The following is a 10984-nucleotide window of genomic DNA, read 5'->3' on the forward strand; positions in this document are numbered from 1 at the left end:
CATTTATTCCAGAATGACCCTAGGACCTCAATTTGAATATATGGGTAATGGGAGAAGTGCCTTCTCTCCTACGGATAATAATGGGAAATTTCTAACAAAAAATGATGGCTGTAACTCTGGGGCAGGGAGGATAGTATGTGTGGTGGAGGGGCTAGAGAGCTCTGGATTCACAGGCTGGCTCCAACGCCCACGGGCTGGGATTCCTGGGCAAACCATTCAGCTCCTCTGTGCCTCAGTTTGCTCATTTATCAATCAGGGACAACAATGCTCGCCTTGCAGGTTATTGTGACAGATAAGATACCATGAGAGAAGCACGCAGCACAGTGCCTGGTACATGGTAGGTGCCCAGGTAAGCACTGAATGAACGAACAAGTGAATGAATGGAACAGGAGCTCCTGTAGCAGCTGGAGAGCAGGACTGGGCATCAAGAATAGGACTGCACTCCAAAGAGGAAAGAGCGGGGTGTCTTTTTCTTCTCACCCCTGCTCTCTTTTTTCTCTGCCTTGGACCAAGGTGGGCCAGGAGAGCCGTGTGTGGAAAGACCCGATGCTGAAAGGGTGACTTTTATGGATTAATGGGGACACACGAGAGGGAGGGGATGCAGTCCTTTCCAAAATTGCTCAGTCACATAGGATAGTCTTATGTCTACAGAAATTCCAGAATTTCAAATATTCTTCATTAAAGATGCTTATACTTATATTGAAGCAATTGGCATTTGGAAATGATGCTGCTGTCCACTTGGGCCTCGTCAGGAAACCAGGCCGTGAGAGTTCTTTCCGCAGCCCTGTGAGTTTGTCCAACCACATTTGCACCTTTCCTTCCCTGTGTCTTGCTTAACTGCCCACTCCTGGTAATGGCTCAAGGGTCGGGAGGGGAGGGAGAGCACTGTGAAGTTACATACTCCAGACTTAGTCCTGGACAAAGAGCTTTGAGACGTCACTGCAACTGTCTTTGAGGAACTTGATTTCTGGTCTTTCTTCCCTTCCTCACCATGATTCTACCTGCTGTGCTCTCCAAATAGTTTGGGGAGGTGCCATAGAAGATGACTGGAATATCTATAAAAATGTTAAAAGTCACAGTCGTCTTCAAAATGATTTCAGGCCAATTCCTAATGTATCTCAGGCATAGTTTACTGATCTGTAAAATGGAACACAGTATTTTTAACATTGGATGATAAAACGAGATAATGTTGGAAAAGCACCAGTAACATACTGGGTGATAAAGAAATGTTCATTTTGACTCTATTATATCACATGGCTTTCTGTCAGTTTGTCATGTAGAGTGAATTAGTGGCCACTGTTTTTCATCTATATAAGGCAATCTTAAAGAGATGATGTCACCTCTGTGTGAGACACAGAGCATCTATGGCCTTGGCCACTGCATGTGGGGGTATCCAGAAACTATTGACATAAGCTGTCCTTTGTGGGGCTGCCACTGTGGGTAGAGTCCTAGAGGGACACTGTCTCCTCTCTCCATCAGAAAGCTCTCCCTTGAGTCAGCCCACTAGGCCATTTCCTAATGCTCTCTTCTCACTGCTGCAGTACCTTGGGCACAGCATTTTTAGCTGACTCTCCCCCTTGAAGGGTGGGTGTATGGACTCTTCCCATGGTCATTCAGTTCCCAACTCTTGGCATGTCCCCAACCTCAGTGATAGGATGCACAGAGTCTAGATTTACAGTGTAAATCTATTAAGAATCTAGACTTCTTCCAACAAAACATGGAAGAGTTTAAACCAATGGGGAAAAACCAGCCTGCAAATCTCTACAGAAGCCCTTAAATTAGGGAGCCAAGATGCAAGAATTCAGGGTCAAGTTCCAAAGCCAGGAGTGCACCTGCCTGGATGTGCACATCCCATTCCCATCAGTTTTGTCTTAAGCTGCATTTACTTGGTCATGTGGACGAGTTCTTGTTCCCACCATTCCCCCATGCAGATGAGGATTTGGAGTTATTAAGAAAAGAAGCTCAATTGTCCCCCTTGGCTTATCATCACTAACCAGGCAGAGGAAAGCTTCAACCCACCATTGATTTAGATTAGCCCCTTCGTTTCAATATTATTAATTACCTGAGTTAGCATACAGCATGTCAACATCAAACCCTACTTTTTTTAAATTAACTGTTTCATTTGCAGCTCCATGGCTGTACCTGCTTTCTTTCATGCCTCCAGGACCAACACAGAAACATCTTACAGATATGCTTTAACTATCATAAAACGAAGTTATTAGACTGGGACTGACACAGGTCACTCTTTTCATGGGAAGCCACCAGGTTAATCTTTTGAGCTGACATTTCCATGATAACTTAACATTTGCCAAAGTTCTCCGTTGCATTTTGTGCAAAGTAAACAGAAGGGTTAATTTAGTTCTCTAATCTCTTGTTATAAGCCTAATTATTTTACATGTCTTCATTTCATTAATGAATTGCTGCTTTTTACATGCAGCTCCTTCCCCATTGCTTTTGTTTAAACCTCCTGGTGGGAAGGGATAGATTAATTTTGTTGTGCCTTAATGAAACTGTATGCTACATTAGATTCAACCATTTGGCATGCACTGCCAACATCACCATTATGCATAATGAATTATTTTTTGTGAGTCCCAAACTACTGTAGACCTTCGGTGTTCTCCTTTAGATGTTGTATATGTGATGAGCAGGCACGGGACAGCAAGCCCAGCCATCGCCCTTGGTTTCTAAGGAAACCTCCCTATAGCTTTTTACTTTCTATCACCTGGGTGGGGGCATTTAGATTTCCCCTTGCCTTGGGGAGCCCAGGTATCCAGTTGATTTCCAGTGAGCATCTCAAATGAAACTAACAGGTTGGTTCTGAGGTTTGGGGACAAAGCACTGTGCTAGGCTCTTGGAGGCAGGGCAGAAAGTTGTTGGGGTTTTTGTCTTCAATCATTAATGGTTGTTCCTGTGTCAGCAGGTCATCTGAGGTCTGCATGGTCTGGACTGGCTCTGACTGGTAGCTCTGCTTCAGGCTGCAAGTGGCTGGACATCCCTGTTCCTTATGTCTCCATTCTCCTTCTGGGACCAGTGGACTAGCCAATATTGGTTCTTCTCATGCTGATGGCAGAACCTTAAGAGGGCAAGTAGAAATGCATAAGGCCTTGTAAGGCCTATGCTTGAAACTGAAACACCATTACTTCTATCCCTTTATTGTTGGCCAAAGCAAGTCACATGGCCAAGTCCAAAGTAAAGAGGCTGGAAAGGATTCTCCTCTGTGAGTTGGCCATAGCAAAAGTGTAGTTACAGGAACTGGCAAATAATTGGAGCCAACAATTAAATTGTTCATATGCTTCTAAGGGTTGGCTGGATTCATGGTTGTGGCCACCCCCATATGTCAAAGCTGGAGCTATTTAGTCCCACAATTAACAGTGGCCCCAGCCAAGACTCTGGAACTAGTCTTGTCCCTAGGCTAGGGATCAAAGGATCTCAAACTGATAACTCTTTGGCTCATCACAGAGTTAGCCCTGATCCAATTAAGCTGGAACCAAGTCCTGTCTGAGTCCCTGGTGCTCTGGCGACTGCATTTCTTGACCCTGGACTTGGGTTTCCCAGAAATCTTCTGCTGGACCAACCCTAACGCTCTTATTTTTCAGCACATTCCTGTCATCTTCTTGGTTACCTAAGTTGCCCTGTTGCCCAGCCTTTCCTGAATTGACTTTGTGACCAGACTGAAAAAACCAGCCAGCAATATGGGAAAGTCATACCAAAAGCCAAAAGAATGTTATATTCCCTAAATGCTCCCCATGAGTTTGGGGAAAGATGGGCCCCATGAGTTGGGACTGCAGTCAGTTTAATGGCAAGGACTAAGAGCCAAAGGGGACAGAAAGATTAAATAAAATGATAACATTGTATTATAATCAAGGCTAAGCGCCCAGTGTGCCTGGAAAATGTCCACAGTGAGGCTGCTATGTCGTTTCTTGAACCACTGTGGCCCTCTCCTAACAGGGCATTTGCTCTTGTTGCTCCCTCTATCAAAAACACGTTTTCCCCTGACGTTTACATCATCCCCTCCTTCACCTCCCTCAGATCTTGACTCAAATATCACCTTCTCAGTAACGCCTTTCCAGACCTCCCTACTTACTCTCGCCGCTCACCACTGCTCACCCAGCAAGGCGCTCCCTGTCTTGCTATCCTGCTTTACTTTTATTAAGAGCACTCATCACCATCTCACGCACTTTGTATTTTACTTCTTTGTTTGTCAATCACCTCCTTTCACTAAAATAGATGCCATGGTTATCTGTTTTGATTTCTTTATCTGCCTCTAGAACACATAGCTGGCGCTTAATACATATTTGCTAAAGGAAGAAAGGGAGGGAGGGAGGGAGGGAGGGAGGGAGGGAGGGAGGGAGGGAGGAAGGAAGGAAGGAAGGAAGGAAGGAAGGAAGGAAGGAAGGAAGGAAGGAAGGAAGGAAGGAAGGAAGGAAGGAAGGAAGGAAGGAAGGAAGGAAGGAAGGGGGAGGCTGGCCAGGGTGGGCTGGAGGACAGGGACAGGCAGAGAGATGAGTGCGTGAAGACACATACACTCACATTCAGGACAGCAGGGGCTGGCCAGGGCCTCAGAGGCATTGCTGCACTTTAACTGCCCCCCTGCCCTCCCCCTGGCTTCTAATCTTCAGCCAATAAACACGCTCAAGTTTCTCCAGTCCTCCAGAGGTGTCCTTCACCTCTCTGCCCTGCACCTCATCCAAGCTTCTTGAAAGAGTAGCCTGCACCCTCCGTCTCCGCATGCTCACCTCCATTGACTTTAAATTAGACTCTGCCCCAGATCTGTCTGCTGAAGTTCTCCCCACAGGGACTTCAAACTCCACAGATCCAAATGGCATTGATCATTTCCCCTGCGCTCACTCAGGGATCACCTCCCTCCCTGGCCCTCTCATCTCAGATTTGGTTGTAGACACAGCACCCATTTGGATGCCCAGATAGGATCCTAGGCATCTTCCCTTCCCTTTCAAAGATTTCTTGACTTCACCTACTCTCTCACTCTCTCCAGGACCACCGTTCCTGGTTATGTCCTCGTCATTTCTTATTTGGCAATAGTGTCCTAACCAGCTCCCTGTGTCCACTCCCCTTCAGCCTTGCCCACCAACATTTCCCGTCACATCTGGGACAAAGTTTGAACTTGTTACCCTGGCAGGCAAGGCCCTCCTTGCTCTGCCTGCCGCCTCTGCAGCCGCATCTCTCTTCCCTGCTGTTATGCTGGATTATGTCCTGGGCCTTTGCACAGACAGTGCCCTGCCAGGGGTCCCTTCTAACACTCTCAGTCATCCTTAAAGACTCAGCTCAAGTGTCATTATGATTTTGCCCATACTGTACAGAGCGTGGGTTCTGAGATATGCACATTTCACTTTACAAAAATCTTATCTTCAATCTGATCAATAATGTTCAGGGAATAATGGACTTGATTTTTTTCTGATACGTAATAAATGCATAGTTATTAAATTTAATGTGCCCATCCCCATACCCCCCCCAATTCATCTTGTGTACCACTGCAAGATGGTACCACTGTACCATCTTGTGCCCCACCTTTCAAAGCAGCGAGTTAGGTCCTCTGGCTGTTTAAAATCACAGAGTTGGAGAGGCCTCTGAGAGGCAATCATTCTGTCATTGGCAAGATCACTGTTCAAATGGCATAACATTTAAGTTGCTAACATTTATTGAATTCCTCTTACATGCTGGACACTGCTCTACATTGCTTGTATTCACTCATTTAGTCCCCATAATAGCTCTATGCGATGGGACTAAAATAATCATATTTTACAGAAAATACCATAGAGGCTCGTGCTTAAGGAACGTGCCCAAGATCACACAGCTCATAAGAGTGGGCTCCTTTATTCAAACGTGACCATTTGGCTGGAGTCCATGCTCTTATCCTCTCCATATAATATCACCTCTAATGGGTGAGACTATAGGTGAGACTGTCCTCGAGATGAAACTGTCCTCAGTGCCCAGACTTCACTGCAGTGCAGCCTGCTCTCGCTGGCGGAAGGAGGGGTGCTTGGCAGAGAGGCTGGCAGGGTGGCCCAAAGAGGTGACCCCCAGAAGTGGGCAACTCTGAAGTCTGTGATTCTCGAGTCTTGGTTTGAGGTTCTCTGTGGCAGGAGTTAAGTTGGTATCATTTTGGCAGAATCCCCAGCTGCTGGCCTTTTCTGCTATCCTGTGCATTTTCTGGTCTCCAGAGATGGCCTGAACTTTCCAGCTCTAAGCAAGGAAGCTTGGGAACCAAATCATCCAATTTCTGCCTGAAACTCATAAGCTCAACCCTATTGAGCACAGCAGAGGCCTCTGTTCTCCTGCAGATGAACCTCAAGACCCGGTGATAAGGCTCCTGCTTCATGGTATCTCTGTTTTACCTGCCCTATGTTTTGTTTTTTTAAAAAAAATCCTAGCTCAATCATTTTTGTACCTGATTATTTGGGAGTTTTGTGGAACCTGTGCATGTCAATTAGAGAGCTCTTTCCCATCACATGCCTGTCATATTCACTGGGAGCCTGTATGTCACAGCTCTTGAAATGACACAGCCCAGATGCTATCGATCAGCTCAGCGTGTCTAGTTGAAACCCAGCTCAGCTACATCCCTGTGGGTGATAAACAGGATGGATGCCCCGTCCCCTGATACAGTATTTATATGTACCAATGTATAACTCAAAAGGAATTACCACCAATATTCTTTTAATTGGAAATATCTTTCTTCCCCCTAAGCAGATACGTGCAAGCTCCTTCCCTGCAGAAGCCATCCATAGAGAAGGAACATGTGTGTTAAAGACAGGCTGTTTAATCTTTCCCTGTAATCAGCTCCCCCGAGCCCAGATGCTGACGCTGTAAAAGTTGCAAGCCCAGGCCGCTCTTCTGCTCACTCCTGCTAGACACTTGCTTGGCCTGCACCACCCCTTCTCCTTCCTGACGTTGGCAGTGGGACTCCTTGGAAAACCAGTATTTTCCGTCCTAAGGGAGATTCTCCATCAAAATCAGACGCCCTGGAAAAATAGAGCTTAGGCGAAGCAGCTTTTCTGATCCCATTATTGATAAGCTCTTAGAGCTCATCAATGAAAATTAGAACTTGTTAATCCTGTACATTTCCCCCCTTGATTTTTAATTACAGAAGAAAGAAGTAATGGATAACTTCTGGGGCTGCAGAGACACTGAGGCTGTCAAGAGAAAATTAAATTTACGGTCAGAGAGTTTTGTTTTCTCAAGTGTCCTTGTAAAATGCAAAAGAGGCTCCTGGCATCACCAAGGCAATTCAGCTAGTCTCCTAAACTGGCAGTGTTTTTCTCAAAGAAGCCCTCCTTCCTTTGCCAAGAGAGTATATTAATGACAAGGACTGGACCTAAAGGGAACTCATTCACAGGAAAACTGCATTAAAAGAACATTAAGGGCGATGTTTTAAAGTCTGATTTAAACTCATGAAAGCAAGGAGATTTATTGTTGAAACCAAATCGCTGAGCTGATGCACCCTGCCTGGTAATGCATTCCGATTGGAGCACCAGGGACCGAATCCCTTCAGAAACATCACTCACCCGGAGTCCAGGTGCTCCTGCTGGGGGAGAGGAAGCCAGCCATGGGGGAAAGAGGGCTGGGGCAGCCACATTTCTGAAAGCAGATGGGCTCACATCCCACAGAGGCTAGCCCCCCAGGGAAGCAGGAGGAGGAGGGTGCTGCCAGCTGAGGTCAGCTTTGACATTAGCAGGCAGCTTAGCAGCCTTTGAGCTTCTCAGCACAGGCCCAAGGCTGCTGGGAGGCTGCTTTCTGGGGAAGCTGGAGGCTCAGTAGGATGTCTCCACCCCTCTCCTCAGAACCCCCAGCCCCTCTGGAGAATCCTTTTTGGCAATCCCCTGGCAAGCCAGTAGAATCACAATAGAATGGCTACCCTCCCACCCCAACCCGCGGCTGTTTCACTTGACCATACTCGGCTGGAGTAATAACAATGCTGGTCTCTTACCTGTGCTGCAGATCTGGACTCCAGCCAAAAGGCCAGCTGCTTGCCATCCTTGCAAGGCAGGATCTGATTTCTAGATTAGAAGTGTGAGTGCCGATGTTGGAAAGGCATAATGGAGTCACCCTGGAAAAATCAAAGAAAACAGCCTCCAGCTTGTGCAGGGATGCTGCCAGGGTACTTGTCACCTCTCCAGTGCCAGCTTTTCCAGTCCAGCCCACCACAGCATCACATTCTATTCCAAGGAGCAGCAGCCCTCCAGGATGGCTTAGACTTTTCACAGGGCCTTGGAACTGGCTTTATGTCATTCTTCTCCTGGCGCCCCAGTGCCTGGACAAACACCCATTTCCTGGTGTCTCTGCCCCTCTAAATCTTGTGGAATCTTTAGCATGTACGCCTGTAGGGTTGTCCTTTCAAGCAGTTTTGAATTTGGACAGTCAAGGGACAGTAGGGACGTGGGTACAGGGTAATCTGCCAAAATTAGAGGAGGTGAGAGCATCACACAGGGAAAGACACAGAAGCCTTTAGTGAAGGCAAAACAGGGGACTGAGACCAGGAGAGCCACCAAGTCAGAATTGCAAACATGCCTCAGACAACAGAGCAGGGGGGAGGGTCAGGAGGCCAGTTGGTTAGCCAGGGCTGTGGGACCCTTTCATCACACATCCACTTATTCATATGCCGAGTGCTTCACAGTATCGCTGAGGATGAAGCTATTTAAACAAATTAGCACAGAAAATGTGATAACTAACGTAATAGAAGAAGGCACCAATTATAGGCAGAAGCAACTGGGGAGGGCATTGGGGCAGGCTTCCCAGGGGCAGTGGCAACTGAGTTGGTCTTGAAAAAAAGGTAGAAGTTTGCCAAGATGGGACAAGCTAGGAAGTGAAAGTGGGGTGAGGTGAAGCTCAGAGCATGATCTGGGTAGGGATAGGGGGCTAGTTTCCTTTGGGGGGAGGGGAGCTATGAAAGGAGAGAGTGGAAATGTATTTGGAAGTCTGATCCCAAAGGTTCTGAATGTCATGCTAAGGAACAACTTTGTCGCCTTGGCTGGATAGCTCAGTTGGTTGGAGCATTGTCCTGGTCAGGGCACATGGAAGAATCAGCCAATGAATGAGTAAATGGATGGACCAACAAATCGATGTTTCTCTCTCTTCCCCTCTCTCTCTTTTCCTCTCTCTCTAAAAAAATCAAGAAATTAAAAAACACACAAAACCCTTTATTTTAAAAAAAACCTTTCTCATGCATCTAATAGGAAGCCATTGAATACATTTTAGGTAGCATATGAATTATCACTAGTTTGAGAAAGCTGAAAGCCCATAACTGACCATATTGCTACCCTACTTGGTTAAAGAGGAGAGATAAGGGGCCTGCATTCTTTGGTGGTTTGAGCTCTGATGAAGGCTGTGAACTGCCTTCCTGGGAAACTGCTCATACACTCACAATTTTGCATATAATTTCATGACCTCCCCTAAAGCATACTCATATACCCCAGCTTATAAGTCCTCACTCTAAAGTTATTTGTGGAAAATAATTTGTGGAGAATTATTTCATAGTTCTCAGGAGACATGTGCTGCAATATTTAAAGATGATATGTCACAATACCTGCAGCTCCCTTACTTTATTTTTTAAGTGAGTGAGTGTGTGTGTGAATGTTTTAGGGGGGAGAGAGAGGGGAAGCAATTGAAGCAAAATGTTAACAACAGATGCATCTAGGGGAAGGGTATATTGGTGTTCACCATAATTTCTTTCAACTTTGCTGCACATTTGAAATATTTAGAAACAAAAGCAAAGCAAACAACAACCTTTGCACAAGCCAGAAATAGCAGGAGTGAGTATAAAGTGATGAATTTTATTCATTTATATTCCTTCACCATATACCGTCTGAATACCTACTATAGTTGTTCAATATTTAGTTGGAACAATCAATAGGACTTAGTGCCTGACGGGAGGTGGACGGGGGAGATGATGGAGGAGGCGCAGTTAGGAAGCCCAAAGTGGCCGGCGTAAGTGATGGGTAGTTCAATTAGCAGAGAGACAAGAAGGCAGAAGGGCAGCAGGCCCGAGGAGGGGGAATGAGTTCGATTCCGTGGGCAGCATTTTAAAAGGAGTGTTGATGAACTTGAATGAGAAGTAAGGGGAATTAAAACTATGCTATATGAGAAACTGTCTGGGCCAGGGCCAGGGCCAGGGAGATATTTGGGAAGAAATGAGAATGGGTGATAAGTTTGGCAGTTTTCAGCAGATATGAAAAATATAGGGAAAGTTGTAGATGATAAACATGAACTAAGAGGGTTACACTTGGAAGATGGGTGACAGTTAGAGAGATGGATTGGGCTCCAGGTGCAGAGGGAGCTTCGCCCCCATTGTGCTGTTAGACAACTTCTGCCCCAGGCCCTGTGCTAGGCAGCACTGCTGGCAGGAGTCAACAATGGGCAAGGCGGGGCCTCTACCCTCAAGGGGTCCCTGCTTGGCCCGCAGATCTTTATAATCAATACTGGGCAGAAAGAAGTTTCATTGCTTGATACAGACCTTCAAATTCTTATAAAACTTAAAATTGTTTATTCAATGTCTTCCTATCCATCTAGGCACTTAGGAGGACTACAAGTCACAACAGCTACAAAATTCACCTGGCTTATTTGGGGCAAAAGGAAATCCCAGCTGTCCAAAGTAAGTAGTGATTTCCCAAATGTTATGCCTCCTTCCAACTCCTCCTACCTGCATAACACACATGCACAATTGAAGAGGACCAGCCTTCTGGATTGATCCGTGAACTAGGCCTTGAAAGAAAGGTAGGAGTCTTCCAAGAGGGAGGGGGAGCAAGACAGGTGAGTGAAGTAGCCGAACAGAAGCCAAACCATCGCAGTCATCCTCTCCAGCCTTCTTTCAAGGAAATGGGTTTGAGAATTAAAGGAAAACCCAGAAAAGAGAATCCTACTTTCTATTAGGGCCTTACCTGCTTTGTCCTGAGTCCTGTACCTGGGCTATTTATCTTCCTGGCTTGGAGTTTTACTGTTGATCAGGGGACCCAGGGTAAAGCTCAAGACTTCC

Source organism: Miniopterus natalensis, chromosome 3 (assembly GCF_054644295.1).
Source record: "Miniopterus natalensis isolate mMinNat1 chromosome 3, mMinNat1.hap1, whole genome shotgun sequence".
Classification (NCBI taxonomy): Eukaryota; Metazoa; Chordata; class Mammalia; order Chiroptera; family Miniopteridae; genus Miniopterus; species Miniopterus natalensis.